This window comes from Octopus bimaculoides, chromosome 14, assembly GCF_046866305.1.
Source record: "Octopus bimaculoides isolate indiv1 chromosome 14, ASM4686630v1, whole genome shotgun sequence".
Lineage (NCBI taxonomy): Eukaryota > Metazoa > Mollusca > Cephalopoda > Octopoda > Octopodidae > Octopus > Octopus bimaculoides.
This window is the reverse complement of record NC_142941.1, coordinates 39,012,339-39,025,595: the sequence shown is the minus strand read 5'-3', so window position 1 is coordinate 39,025,595 and position 13,257 is coordinate 39,012,339. Positions and strand designations below refer to the sequence as shown.

Genomic DNA, 13,257 nt, shown 5'->3' with positions numbered 1-13,257 from the left:
AGTTGAACAAATCAACCCTAGTACTTATTCTGTTGGTTTCTTTTGCCAAATTGCCAAGTTATGGAGATGTAAACAAACCAACCAGCACTAGTTGTCAAGCAGTGGTGGGAGATAAACAGGCAAAAGCACATACAAGCACATACATGCCCACACACAGACACACACCAACACATATGCATGCACACACACACACAAATTTCCACACAGTTTTCACCTACCAACTTCAATAGCAAGGCACTGATCAATCCAGGACTATAGTAGAAGACATTTGGCCAGTGTACCCAGAAGTGGGACAGAACCTGAAACCATGTGGTTCAGTTGACAACTATTAAATTCTAAGCACATTTTTGTGGAGGGAGTGAATAGGTTATTGCATTGTATATTATATATTGTTTTTTATTTATGCACCCTTTTAAAGCCTAGCCAGGCTCATGGGCCTGGTTTCCCAGTTTCTATGGCGTATGTGTCCCCCCATCCCAGCTGGACAGGACGCCAGTCCATTGCAGCGCTACTCAAGAAACAGGAAGAAAGAGTGAGAGAAAGTTGGGGTGAAAGAGTACAACAGGGTCACCACCACCCCCTGCCGGAGCCTCGTGGAGCTTTAGGTGTTTTCGCTCAATAAACACACACAATGCCCGGTCTGGGAATTGAAACTGCGATCCTCCAGCCGCGAGTCTGCTGCCCTAACCACTGGGCAATTGCGCCTCCACATATTGTATATTACTGGTAGATATTTTAGAAAACAAAGTGAAATCTGGCAAAATTTTGACCGAAAATGTAGACAAGCTAAATAAACAAACTCCATTTCTGTGAACTCAAGTCTTTTCATAATGTCTAAATATTGATTTAACTAATTACTTCTGCTAAAAATATTTCTGAGAAATTATTATCAAACCAGTACCCATATTTGTATTTTTGTCTTGGAAATATATTTAGAAATTTTGAACAAAAGATTTTGGAAAAAACTACAATTTAAAAAAAAAATATTATTTTACTGTTTTCCAGCCATTTTACTATGATTTCATGGATGGAATGGTTTCCAATGGGGCAATTGTTTTCATGCCTGGATGAGCTTTCTACTGTTGACTATCAAACTGTAAAATAAAATTACAGCCAAGACAGCTGAACTGGAACAACCAAGGTTATATGTCTTACACAGAGACATTATACAATAGAAGTTAATAACATTAGAACTTATGACCATCTTAACCATATTCCTGTACCTTCACCTTACTGCCATTGATTCATTAGTTATTCATCATCACCACCATCATCCTCCTTTTAACATCCACTTTCCATGCTCCAATAGGTCAGATGAAATTTGGTGAGGCAGATATGATTGGATGCCTTTCCTGTCACCAACGTTCAGCTGTTTCCCACTAAGGAAACAAAAAATATCACTTGTATGATGGTAAAACACATTTATAACTATCACTTGGTGTCTAGACAAGGGTACACACATACACATACACATTCATCATGCATATGTGTGTGTGTGTATATATATATATATATATATATATATATATATATATATATATATATATATATATACACTAGCAGTATAGCCCGGCATTGCCTGGGATTAAGCTAGGATTATGAAGTGATCAAGTGCTTTATTTCAAACCAAAATAAGTAACATTGACATCAGATTTGAGCGAAATCCATTGAAAGTGGTTGGTTGAAAATGGTTTGCTGGCAATTTGATTGTGAAATCCCATAAGGAATCAGTTTACTGGTTATTTCCACTCATTGATTGCTTTTTTTAAAGTTGCATTAGAGATCTGCATAAGAGAAGGCTGATCTGAAGGTTTGCATTGGGGATCTGGATTGGAACAACTTAAGAAAACTTACCACAGCCTTAACCAAAAAGTAAGGGGCCTGTCCCTCTAGGTTAAGTCTATGAGCAGCTTAGCCAATCACTGATATCAGCCGAGTGAGCATTGTTGTTGTTGTTGTTGAAGTGAGCATTGTCCAATAAAAAAGAGGAAGAGTCCATAAGTCATGTTTCCATGGTTTGAGAATATGTCCGTGTAGCTGGAGGGTAAGATGCAGGTCTTTCCCAGGCTTCGGGGATCAGCATCATTCTGGATCCCATCTCGTAGATGGATGTAGCTGTCACTGCGCAGCTCTTTCTGGTGTGTTTTTATAAAACACAGATGCTTGGATTCAACCTTGGCAGCCATGTCCACTGCAAACTGATGAAGTAGGTCTCGCGATCGATGCAAGTGATTGAAGTTGTTCACCCGCAGCATAAATCTGTAGGCATAATATGCCCTTGACAACACTGTTTTGACCAATGTCACAGAGGGGTCGTTGGGTTGACGAAACATATTTTTAAATTTCATATTTACCATGAAAAACTACAGCTAAATATTTAGATAACACTCGCACGATTTTCACTAATTGTTGTGTGAGAAAGTATATATAATGTCATTATAAAATATAGTGTCTTTCAAAAACATCCAATATTTGAAATTATATCTTATGTTTAAGAAGAAAAAAAAGCATTTTACATTTTCAGCCTCAGACACCCCCACCCACCTACACACACACACACACCCATTGATCTTTTCACCATCTATTTTTCAATGTACAGGGAAAATAGGGAGATTAAGAATATGGAAAACATTTTTTCACTCTTTGTAAGAAATATAAGTCAAGTAAAGAATTTAAACATAAAAGCAAACAAAAACTAAGAAATCAAATGTGCTAGTTGCTAATTACAACGTCATTAGGTTTTATTTTCTAATTGAATTAACCAACAACATACAAAGATGAAGAATATGGAAAACATTTTTAAATCTCAAATTTACCATGAAAAAGGTACAGGTAAATTTTTAGATAACACTCACACGATTTTCACTAAGAAAAACATAAATGGGACACTGACAAATTGTTACATACCTCTTTGTTTCATTGTTGTTAAATAAATGGATGACTCCTAAATATCCGCTTTTTCCATAGAAAGTGTCTTCGGCGATCTTTACCAAAGATCGGCCTTTTCCGTAACACCCGCACAATCTTCACTACGGTGTTAGGGTTAGGGTACGGAAAAGGCCAACCTTTGGTAAAGATCGCCGAAGACACCTTTTACAGAAAAGGACGATATTTAGGACTTGTACCGGCGTGAAATATAAACAAAACTCTTTCGCTCCCAAAATAGCATGTGTGTGTGTGTGTGTGTGTGTGTGTGTGTGTGTGTGTGTGAGTGAGAGGCGGGGGGAGAAAGATGAACGATATAAAATAAATAAATGATTTAAAGTAAATATATTTTGGTGCACATTGGGATTAGACACTGAGGAAAAACCGCTGTAACTTTTTTATCTTTTCATTTTGGCGATTTTTGTTTTCGATAATGTGTTCTACATATCACGGTCATGCGATTCCCCCTATAAAATTTTTTCTATGACTAGATACCCTTCCTAATGCCAACCACTTTACAGTGTGTGCTGGGTACTTTAACACGGCACCAGCATGAGCACTTTTACATGGTGCCAGCATGAGTGCTTTTTACATGGCACAGAGCTCTTGCAGGGCAATTCTTTTCATCAGGAGGTGCAGCATTAACACGTCTGCCACGGACAGGTTTTCTATGTATTTATATATGTGTGTAGATACATTATGCATGTGTATACATACATACATACATGTATATATATATATATATATATATATATATATATGTATATATATATATATATACATACATACATACATACATACATACATACATATGTATATGCTTATATATATGTACGATGGGATTCTGAAATGTTCCTGGTTATAAAGGTATCACGAAAGGCATGTTTGGAGGCCTAACCTTCCAAGTTCTTTTACAGGACTTAGAAAAGCCGAAGAACCACTGCAATAGGCATGTGAATCTAAGAGGGAAATATGTTGAATAAAATCATAACTGATCCTCCTGTATTTTCTTTTACCCAAAGAGAGGAACTTTTCAGCACTCTTTCATATCTGCATGTATATTATATATACATAGAACAAGAATGTTTATAATTATGAATTTACATGTCTTTTCTCATAAATGCTGTGCATGGCATTTGAATTCATAACTTGAATGTGAAGATAGAGGCTGACACATTTCTCTTGCCGGTTGGGATGCATGTTAACCCCAAGATAAGGTCTTGTTTTGATTTCTATCTACAGGAATATTCCCCTGACAAGGCGAATGGGTCCCTTAATAGGTTCCTAACATTGAAATTGCAATAAGGAATTAACCAGTTATTTTTAAGTTGTGAATTCTATTTGTCATGTCACCTGTATACTGCTTTTATCACGAAGAGAAGTGATATGAGTGAGTTAAATGGCTTTATAAGGGTTTTAATTGCTATTTCTAAGCATGTAAAGGTTTTGAAACCCTCTGAGTTATAATTATGACTTATTCATAATTATGACTTGTTATAATTATGACTTGTTCATGATTATAGAACATTTTTCTTCTATGTATTCTATGATAACATGTTTGGCCATTGATATATTCATAAATAATTATTAATTGTTTATAATATATGCTCCGTAATGTATTTTTACATTACGTTTTTAATTATTATATATACATATATATTTGTGTGTGTGTTTATGTGTGTATCTATGTATCTATTCATAAGAATAAATTAGAAGCACTTCAGTTAACAATGGTCCCAACTTAAACTTAAAACCACCATTTGACGTCTACTCTATTGTCCAGTGAAGCAAGGGGTTCTTAGTTATTGAAAGCATCCTTGTGTCAATGATTTGTTCGGAATGTTTTGAAGAATTTGTGAATGTTTTGAAGAGACTAAGATTTTATTATTTTTGCAATACTTTAGGGGATAGCCATGAACAAAGCTTGACTGATTGTGGTGAAAAATATGCGATATTCAATATGTTCTGTGAGTAGAATTCTCTGAAAAAGCTGGTGGATTGAGGTCAGTATTATGTTTTGCATTAGTTTTGAAATATACCCTGACTTCAACAGGATAGTTTGGATGGTATAAATTTTCCTCCTTTTCAGAATGTTTAGTGCATAAGATGACTTTATAGGAAATATTGTATGAATAATTTAGGCCGCAGGGAGATCTTTTTGACTCACACCCTGCATGCCATTTACGTTTCCATTTTTCAATCTTTGTAAAGGTTTAGATTTCATATCGTTTGGTGGATCTTTCGTTCTTTGTTTGTTTCTTTCTTTCTTCTCTCCTTTCCTTCATTCTTTCTTTCTCTTTCCTTCCTTCCTTCTCTCCTTTCCTTCCATCTTTTTTCTTCCCTCCTTTTTTTTTTCCTTCCTTTATTCCCTCTTCTTTCCTTCTTTCCTTTCTTCCCTCCTTCCTTCCATCTTTCTTTCTTTGTTATTTGCTGGGTCTGGAGAAAGAAGTGCCTATAGTCTTTACAGACTCTTTTACATTGTTGATGCTGATGCTTGCAATACTCTTCTTGAATCTGTTAGTGAACAGCTTGAAGAGAGACCTGAGTAGAGAGGGAATTCCAAATAGGCCATGGTAAACTATCTGCAATTCCCTGAAGATGGCTATACTCTGAACACCACTAAGATGGCTATACTCTGAACATTTTTTGGATAGATCTACTTCAGGAGCTGTTTTTACTTTAACTCTTTACCACTTAAATCAACCACATCTGGCCCTAATATTCTACTCATTTTGTGTTCAAACTGGCCAGATCTAGCCTTTTACACTTACCCTACAATGTCATTCTAAAAATAAACAATCACTTCATTGAAATCTTAAAGCTATGCGATAATGCATGATTGCTTCAAAACAATGCTTATAAGCAAGCAATGTGTTTGACAGAGTAATCCCAATGCTAAAGGAACAAGGTGGAGTGTGATTGTAAATGCTCAATGGCGACAGTGTTCCTCTGAGGATTAATGATTTAGAGTTTTATTGGCCTTACAAACATAATGTTGACCTTTGGATTATCTGAGCAAGAATTTCTAAATGAAAAGCTTTTTTGAGGGTTTTAAACTATATCAAACATCTTCCAGCTGAGACATTTGTAAAAGTAACTAATGAATCTATTTATCAAGTTTTACAATCGGGGGTGGGGGGCAGCAGCAGTGGTGGTGGTGGTGGTGATGGTGGTGGTGGTGGTGGTGGTGATGGTAGTTTTGGTGGCAGAGATGGTAGGGGCAATGGTTGTTTAAGAGAGTCCTCTTTATTTTTTTTTATTTTTATTTTTACCAACATTAAGTAAGCTCAAACTGTGAGAAAGTCTCAGTATTCAACCCAACTGATTCTGTTAATGTTGTTAGACATAATGTCATCATCTCTCTTTTCTTGTAATATAAAACAGTAAGCATGTTGACTACAAATTTGTTAGCAACCCTTTTTGTGAGCTGGCTACCCCATGGCTCTGGTTTGGCTTACAACATCTTATTTGCTACTATTACAAGCTCTTTCACATACACACACATGTACACATGCACACACACGTACAAACATGCATATGATTATTAGTAACCAATAGCCACACAGCATATAGAAATAATATCTAAGTATGAATGTCTGAGTCGTCTGAATCTCAATATATATATATATATATATATATATATACACACACATTTCCTACTTATATGTATGTGTGTATATATATATATATATATATATATACACACACACACACACATACATACATATATATATATTAATATTTATATGTGTATATATATCTGTATATATACATATAAACATACATACATGGATGTACATATATGTGTGTGTTTACGTCTGTGTACGTGCGTGTATACACACAATCATAAACATATATATAGAGAGATAGAGAGACAGATAAATAGATAGATAAATTACACATGCACAGCTACACACATGCATACACACACACATAAATGTTTATACACTCATACAAATATACACTTTGTTAAATGTGAGCTTTGTTGTATTTCTATATCCAGAAGGGTCACAATTTCACATTTTAGATAATTGCTGTGAACTGTTTTGTTGCTAGTAAATTTGTAATAGAATTTGCATATATTTAAATGCCACCATTTGCTTCCCTACAAATAGTAAATATTGTGTAACAGATACTCTCATAATTATTCACTTCAATCCAGATTTAGATCAGTTTCTAAAATAAGAACTGAAAGGACTCCTATAAGAAAAAAAAAAAAAAATTAAAAAAAAATGATTCACTATAAATATGATTTATAGTGCTCACACCAGTTCTGAGTTAGTCCCCATAAACTTGAAAATAGGGACGACTAATTTGAAGTTAATATGGTTACTTTTTTTATGTAGCAACCATCATCACATTTTCCAGTTAGATATACAAGCATGACCAACTAAGTCTATAGATGTTATTCAACTATAGATATTCAGCTATGGAGGTGTTTCCTGAGGACTCTACCTGCATTTATACTTTTCAGGAAGAGAGGGCAGAGAGAATGGATGGATGGATCGATCGATGCATGGCTGAATGGATAGTTATTCTCTTTTATTTATTTTACTTGTTTCAGTCATTAGACTGTGGCCACGCTGGGGCACTGCCTTGAATGAATTGGCACCACTGATTAACTTTTTTAAAGCCTGGTACTTATTCTACCAGTCTCTATGTCAAACTGCCAAGTCTTGGGGACATAAACACACCAAAATCAGCTGTCAATGAATGGTGGGACATGCATGCATACATACACACACACACACACACACACACACACGTGCACACAAATGTATAACTATATATATAATGTGTTTATATAATGATAGGCTTCTTTCAGTTTCCATCTACCAAATTCACTCACAAGGCTTTAGTTGGCCTGTGGTTGTAGCAAAATACACTTGCCCAAAGTATCCTGGAACCAGAAACTGTGATTGGGAAGGAAACTGCTTATCCCACAGTCGTACCTGCACCTGTTGTTCAGTTTAATTAATTTTTCTATGTTGGCTTTTGAAAGGAACACATTGATTAGGAAGAGATTCCAGAGGGCATCATCATCATCATAATCATCATCATTTAATGTCTGTCTTCCATGCTGGCATGGTTTGACAGGACCCAGCCAGGCAGAAGCCTGCATGAGACTTCTGCGACTGTTTGGCAGGATTTTTACAGCTGGAATGCCCTTGCTAACATCAATCACTCAGGAGAGTGGACTTCATGCTTTTTACGTGGCACAAGCACAGGTGAGGTTAGTTTTGGCACTTCCAAGTGCCAACCACTTTACAGTTTGGACTAGATACATCTTAAGTGGCACCTGCACTCATAGGGTCACAAAATACCTTGCAAAAGAAAAAAAACCCAACAAAAACAATTAAGTAAAAATGTGTAGAAAAATGATTTGAAGGTAAAACATGGGAGCTGATGACAAAAGAATAAAAAAAATTGCTGTAGTTGTATAGCCCCAGGTGGGTTCTGATTTAGCTGACTTAAGAGATTTCAGCTACAACCATTGCATCTTTCAGATTTATCATACCATTACTGGACCACTGTATACTTGATACTGCTATCTCAAAGATAGATTAATTAATTAGATTACTATTTACCAGGTACCACTACCTCCAACATAATTAACATATCTAATTAAACTACTTGATACTACTAGCTCTGAGATAAAGAGAATTCAAACATTACAATTAGTATTGTTTTTATGTTCATCTTTCAATGCTAGCATTTGTTGGGTAAAGGTGTTGCTAAGTATCTGAGATTATTGACCAGAATTCTTACTGGTTTACCTAAAACTACAAAAATTAAAGTTGAAAATTATTGATTTCTTACAAACACACAAAACTATTCATTAGACTGGAGTATAGCAAAGAACAGTCAAATATATTGGTTTCAAAATTTGGCACAGGGCCAGCAATTTTAAGGGAGAGAGAGAGAGAGATTACATTGACCCCAGTGCTTGACTGGTACTTATTTTATCTACCCCAAAGAGATAAAAGGCAAAGTTGGCTCTGACATAATTTGAACCTGAAACGTAAAAAACAGACAAAATTTCATTAGGCATTTTGCTCAACATGCTAATGATTCTACCAGTATGCCACTTTTGGACTGTCAAATATATTAACTTTTTACTTGACAGAATTTTATTAATTGCAAAAGATGAAATATGAAGTTAACCTTGGTTGAATTTGAACTCAAAACCAAAAACTAAATATTATAAGATATTTTGTGTAACATGCGAACATGTCAAGCTAATCTCAAGATTATTACCAAAATTTGTGAAATGTGTGAGGCAATCTGATATTGTATAATTGAATATTGATTTCAAATTTGAATAAAGCTAGCAAAACTTCCTGGCAAAATTGGAACCTTAAATAAATTATTACAGATTTACTTTTTATTTAAAGATCAAAGGGTCAAATATATAATTTTGATTACATAGTTATTTCATTCAATCCTCCTTCCCAATATTTCCTCGAGCATCTGTAAATGTTATAACAATATCTATAACATATATATTTCCTCTCTAGAAGATATCAAAATTAATAATAAAAATATGTAATCAAAAGAAGCCTTTACAAACACTTTATAAACAGTTACTTCTAATGATAATTATTTAAACATGATAATTATTAAATATGCTTTAATAGAACTTGCTCAAGTAGCAGCATTTTATTGCAATTTATGTCTCTATAGTTGTTGTTTTCAACAATTACTGAATGGCTTTCATCTGAACATACAGATCTCATTTATAAAGATAACATTCATTTAATATTCCTTTTATTAAAAGCTTAACTGATTTTCATGAGTGAAGGTCACCTAAAAGACAGAATGACAAACACTGAGGAATTTAACAGATCTTATTATCAATCTTTATTATAGCTCAACATTGCCTTTTAAGTTCAAATCTTGACCTTGTCAACATTGCCTTTCATTCTTAAGAAATCAGTAAAAAAAAAGTATTAATAAATGAGGTGAATTAGTGGAAATGTAAAATCATGGAACCAGATGCCTTATGGTATTTGTTCTGGCCCCTTGTGGTCTGAGTTGAAATCCCATTATGGATTACTTGTACATAAGACTTAATTCATCATCCATTTTAATACTGATATCTGGAACCCTGGAACCTTTGTTGCTTTTAGTGTAGTCCACTCTGTTGCAAACATTTTTGAGTTGAGATTTAGGTGAGAAGATATCTTCCTCCCTTCTTCCCACCAATCTTAGAGGCCCTGTGAAGGATCATGGGTACTGCTTATTTCTTTGACTAAAAGGTGCAAAAAAAAAAAAATAATAAAAAGAAGGCAAACAGGCAAGCAAATCAAGCATTTGCTGAATCACACACAAATTTTATGCAATAAGCATAATATTTATTATCTTTCAAAGAAATGTATTGTTTTTAGCCATCATTTTATCTAGTTAATGTAAACATATCATCAAAAGCCAAATTTAGTGCAGTATTTGTCCAGGGATGAGATGACATCTTGTATGGACAAGCCATGGGTTAAAAACATAATATATTTTGGAAGGAAATAAAAATCAACCCAGGAGCAGCGATGCATTTCTGCCCTGTTGAGCCTAGTCAGTGGCATGCCCTTACAGCCAGTCACATGCTTAGACAAGATTTGTTGCCTTTGATATATATACAAAATCAGTGAATAAACATTTACTGGTATTGCAAATAGCCAGATGAATACCACAATAAATTTGCCTTTTAATGATGTATTTACATTAAGTATAATATGTAGCTGGCTATTATAATTCAGTACTGCTTCTATATTATATATATCTTTTATCTTTTGCTTGTTTCAGTCATTAGACTGTAGCTATGCTAGGGCACTGCTTTGAAGAATTTTAATTGAATGAATCAAACTCCAGTACATTCTTTTTGTGAACCCTTTATTTTTGTTTGGGAAATAAAGGGGTGTTGAACCCCAAAAATGCGTTTTTGAAGGTGAGATGTGAAACGGCATTAGCCCCTTTTCTTTACTCATATTTTAAGATAACATTTTGCAGTAATATGGTTGGATTACATTACATTGGAAATACGTGTGGATTATGTTAGGCTGAAAATTCAAGCAAGTTTGCAAAGAATAATAAGTGAAAAGGCTGAAACTATGAAAGTTAGTGGTAATGAAGTCTGGACAGAGAGAAAGAATGATACAAATCCTTACAAAAACTACGTTAGTGTTTGTGTATATGTGTGAAACAAGTATATTAAAACAAAATATCTTTTACACACCTCTTAAAAATCACTGGTTATATTAACCCCAGATTGCAGATTGTGGCATATTAGGTCACCGTAATTTATTCATTGTAAAAAAGAAAAATATTTTCCAATAATTCCTCCCCCAACATTTTCTGAACAAAAAGAAGGGGTTTGCGGCACATTAGGCATCTGTAATGCATGCCGTTTGAAAGGTATATATACTCTTTTACTTGTTTCAGTCATTTGACTGTGGCCATGCTGGAGCACCGCCTTTAGTCGAGCAAATCGACCCCAGGACTTATTCTTTGTAAGCCTAGTACTTATTCTATCGGTCTCTTTTGCCGAACCGCTAAGTTACGGGGACATAAACACAACAGCACCGGTTGTCAAGCGATGTTGGGGGGACAAACACATACATACATATATATATATATATACGACGGGCTTCTTTCAGTTTCCGTCTACCAAATCCACTCACAAGGCTTTGAAAATTTCATTAAAAGATATCCATTTTCCTTAAAGTTACGAGGGAAAAAATCGGATCTTGTGAAATTTCCGAAGTCCTCTCCCCACCCCTTTGGAAAAGATCTTACCCACAGATTTCTTTATAGTCATAATCTATGCCATCTGAAAGATATTTATATAAAATTTCATTAAAAAAAAATTTTTTTCTTAAAAGTTATGAGGGAAAAACTCGGGTCTTGTGAATTTTCCGAAGTCCTCTTCCCCCACCTGTTGCTTTCCATGACTTCTTGTTTTCATATTCATTTCCTTAACATTTTTTTACACCTGTTGCACTATTTTTTTAAAATTTCGTTTCTGGGTAATATTGTAAACACTAACCACACTTACTAAAGGTGCCATGCAATGGAACTGAACCCAGAACTGGAATGCCAGCTTCTTATTTCTTTATTGCCCACAAGAGGCTGAACATAGAGGGGACAAACAAAGGGATTAAGTCGATTACATCGACTCCAGTGCATAACTGGTACTTAATTTATCGACCCCGAAAGAAGGAAAGGCAAAGTCGACCTCGGCGGAATTTGAACTCAGAACGTAACGGCAGACGAAATACCGCTAAGCATTTTGCCCGGCGTGCTAACGTTTCTGCCAGCTCACCGCCTTATGCCAGCTTCTTACCACCCAGCCATGCCAGCAACAGATTTTTCTTTTACCATTTTCATAAGATAGATAATTTAATGAGTGGTTATTTTTCTGTCTCACTGCTGTACAATCTGTATCTGGCAGTAACGTTTTCTTCCTTAATTTAAGTCTAATGTCTAAATCAAATATAATGTTTAAATGTCTAAATGTCAGATGAACAAAAGTACTTCTACACTGTTACTTGCACTGTTAGAAATACTAATGACATCTCTCTTAAATCACAGCACACTATCATAAATTAGTAAAAGAAATTTTGGAGAAAGTTGTCTGAGATATAACCTTAAAATGAGTTGGTCACAGCTGGGAAGCCTTTGATGATAAATATGAATAATCAGAGCTGACTTGGGGCTAAAAATGAACATGTATGTATGTATGTATGTATGTATGTATGTACGTATATATGTAAGTACGTATGTACGTACATATGTATGTATGTACGTACATATGTATGTATCTATGTATGTATGTACGTATGTATGTATGTATGCATGCATGCACGTATGTATGTATGCACGTATGTATGTATGCACGTATGTATGTATATATGTATGTATGTATGTATGCATGTATGTGTGTGTGAGAGAGAAAGAGAGAGAGGGAGAGAGAGAGACAGAGAGCAATGAGGATTTTATATCTAAAAACACTCAAATATTACCTGAAAGAGCATTTTGATAAAAGTAAGTAGAGTATAAATATATAATTTTTTTTATATGGAAAAGCCGAAAAATGACTTCAAAGCTTCACCTGTAACTGGCTTCGTTGAAAAAACACTGAAGTCACTGCTGAAGTATTCATTGAATATATCATCAGCATCATCATCATCATCATTGCTTTAAGATTCACTTTTCCATGCTTGCATGAGTCAGATAAAATTTTTTAAGACAAATTTTCTATAACTCAGTGCCTTTCCTATCACCAATCCTCACTTGTTTACTGTTCAGGTAATATTTGTCCTTTGAGCACAAACAATACAA

General features: G+C 34.8%; 1 protein-coding gene across 2 annotated transcripts in view; it reads left to right on the top strand.

The window, feature by feature from the left end:
• LOC128249439 (uncharacterized) overlaps window positions 1-13,257 on the top strand; it is a 65,477-nt gene that overhangs the window by 6,671 nt on the left and 45,549 nt on the right. For both annotated transcript variants that reach the window (XR_016244380.1, XM_089363282.1), the window contains exon 2: window positions 4,830-4,928. The gene's annotated coding sequence lies outside the window, so the exon portion shown is untranslated. The remainder of the gene's footprint in view (window positions 1-4,829; window positions 4,929-13,257) is intronic.